This window comes from Halyomorpha halys, unplaced genomic scaffold (genome assembly GCF_000696795.3).
Source record: "Halyomorpha halys isolate HHAL.00 unplaced genomic scaffold, Hhal_1.1 Scaffold2774.1, whole genome shotgun sequence".
NCBI classification, from domain to species: domain Eukaryota; kingdom Metazoa; phylum Arthropoda; class Insecta; order Hemiptera; family Pentatomidae; genus Halyomorpha; species Halyomorpha halys.
In genome coordinates this window covers 41,151-44,460 of record NW_027110646.1, presented here as the reverse complement: position 1 = coordinate 44,460, position 3,310 = coordinate 41,151, and positions in this window count along the sequence as shown.

Here is a 3,310-nt window from a genome sequence, read left to right as displayed (position 1 = left end):
TGAGAATTCACTAATTTGTGAATTAATTTCGGTAAAAATAATGCGTTAACTCCTACTCATGCATTTAAAATGGAAACAGAACGTAACATAAGTCTAGCCAATATATTTTCCTTATAATAAAATTTTAAGATGTCGTTTTTGTCCTTTAGGTCTGATATGTTAGCTGCATGTTTGTCGAACAGGAAGCCTAGATATCGAACTGTGTCTGAATACGGAAATAGTATCCAGTAAAACGGATTGACGGACAGGATATGCGTCGGAAGGTATAAATAACAGGTTTGCATTTTGATTCGTTTAATGCGCTAATTGTTGTTTCACCATTGATTAATCATGGAAAGAGGACTGTATTGATTCAGAGATGCCACCTCAGGGTCTGAGTAGGAGGAAAGAATTGCAATATCATCAGAAAATGCTACCAGGAAAGTATAGGAACCTGTAAGGATATCAACGGTGATGAATGTAGAGAACTGGACCCCAAACGCTGCCTTTAGGGACATCGGCTTCAACCCAATAATATGTAAATTCCAGGCCACCCCAGGACTAGCAATAAGGATTGGGGTAAATGATTTTTGAGCTTGATGAGCAACCATCCTGCCATACCTTTAGCTATACCAAAAGGACCCTGTTCAAGAACAAGCAACCGCCCCTTGTCCTAAATGTTTTACAATTTGATATTAATTTGATCAACACTTGAAATAGTCATTGTTCTGAGTTAATATTCAGTTTATTTCGTGACCTTATATAAAGACTTGGATGTGGAGTTATGTTACAAACATATGAACCTCTGAAGTTCTGATATATAATTGTGAGTTCTGGACTCTAACAGGTAGAGAAAGCAGAATTGAGAGTTTTATTGGAAATTCCTCAATCTAGCGATCTAGGAACAGAGCTTTAACACCTGAAAGGGAAGAATTAACAGTGAACTACTTACAAAGATTTGTCTGTCGATAGCTCACGTTATGAAGGCTAGGAGGCTAAAATGGTATCATGTGGCTCGAAGAAATTCATCAGGACTCCTCTACACAGCATTGAATACAACTATAGTTGGCAACAGATCTCGTGGGAGGTCTAAAACCAAAAGGGTAGACAGAATCAAAAAAGAGGTGAAAGATTTACATGCAGAAAACTAGAAAGCAGTAATTATAGATAACAGGCGTTGAGAAGGCTTGGTTCGGGCAGCCAAAGATCTACTAAGTTTTTAGAACCAACTGAAACTAAAAAGATATATGTATATTGATTGCACAAGGCAATTTTGAAAGGAGTATTCAAAATATTCTTCGAAGTGTAAAATTATATTTTCCTAAAATGACATAAACATCCATTCATTTCTAAAAACATCCAACTTCATCCATTCATGTCTTAAAACGTAAACTATTATAGTTATTCCTGTTTATTAACATGATTTCGGGCTTTACTTTAGAAAAATTGTTTACAGTCTGTAATAAATGTATAAGGATAATTGTTATAGTATTCTGAAACCGCTTTAGTTGACGTAATAAATTTCTGTTGAGGGGGCACCCTTGGAAATGGAGTAATTTCGGCGCCTTCCCTAGAAAGGAATGTTGAATATGGAGCTTCATAACCCGACTGCTATGCCGAGGAAACTTTCATATCTATCCCTTATTCTCGGCTATCACAACATCCTTGGCCTCGATATACTTGCCTCGCGCAGATCCGTCATATAGGACAAACATGTTGATTCGGTCCACCAATTCAAATAGAATTTCCTATATCATCAACCTTTTTGTCCCAATTCCATTTAAGGTTTTTTTTTTTGTTTTTTTTTTTAAGGAAATCGTCAACTATATATGGCATTATTATGAATTGCTGTAAATCAATCGTGTTTCAAATATATATTTAACGAGTGCTAAATAACACAGATTTTTTACATCTCTGGTTTTTATTGTTCAAGTGTTCTTTTAGTATATCCCTAATGAATCATATGGCGATAACCTTTGTACCTCTACTGACAGTCAAATAATTTTTCAACAAAGAATTTTACTAGGTGATATTAACAAGTATGAATAACTTCACAACATGAAGTACGTAGTAAAATGTATTATTTTTTTTAAAGAAGAATTAGGGATTGTTAAGAAAGGTTGTATCTTTGATATAGCATTACAGTGGTTCCTAACCAGGGGTCCTTTCCTTTTTTTTCCGGATCCCTCTAAAACAGTAAGCAAAATACATGAATTAGTAAGTTGCATTATGCATTCGTTACATAAATTAGATTAGATACAGACCTTTTTCTACCGTTGGTACTTTGTGGTGTAACAATGAGATACTTAGCTGTGGTTTGAAGGGTCCATTCTGTGAGAATACTACTATAAAAGAAATTGGAGGCCTCCGCGTGATTATGAAACAAATAAAACAATTAGTAGTTATAGACGAAAGATAATAGTTAATAATAATAAAAAAAAAGTCAGAAGTCCGAGAAATATTTGAGGAGGGGGAGGGGGTGCAAGAGAAGAAAGAAGTTAAAAGAAATTTATGGGGTTTTGGGGGCCCTTCCTGGCTGCCACCTCGCAGGAAGGAGGGATGGGGTAACTGATTGGAAGATTGGAATGAAGGAAGCAGGGAGACTGTGAAAGAACTTAATGTGTCTCCGTATGAAAAAAAAACCAACTCAGTGTGATGTGCTGTTGTTTAGTTTCTAGTTGTAGTTCGTTGTGAATGTGCGTCATGTTACGTCTCTATAGTGATGTTCCTCTGCAAATCTTCTATAGTATGCTGTTCTGGTATTGTTGTAGTGATTTCAGGGCTGTTGGGTTTAGGAAGTGTAGTAGAGGAGTTTGAGTCTGAGTGACAGCCCTGGTGTATAGATGGTGTGTTTGAGTTGGTATGATGTTGACTCGACGATCTGTATTCTTTTTTGTATGTGCGCGGTGAATGAGAGGTGTGATTCCAGTTGCCAAGGTATGTAAGATGTCTCTCAGTTTTTATTGTCTGTTCGTTAAGGGGTCCGCAGAACTCTGGTTTCCACGTGACTCTTTCTGGTGTTTCGCGAAGCAATTTAAGAATTATGAAATTACATTTTCAAGTAAAATAAGTATTTGATAAAAATTATTTATGTTACTAGAGCCATATTTCAAAATATATGTTGTTCTCTTCATTTTATTTGTTCTCTTCTTCCATTTTCCTATTTCTAATAAAAGGGTTCTGCTGAAAAAAAAAAAAAAAAAAAAAAAAAACTGGTATCTAGAAATAGTTTGAAAATAATGTTGTTTTATAAAATTGTATAATTATGAGAGATAGTTGACCGTGGATGATAAATGAGGAGAAGATGGTTGGGGGTGCGGTCAATGAAACA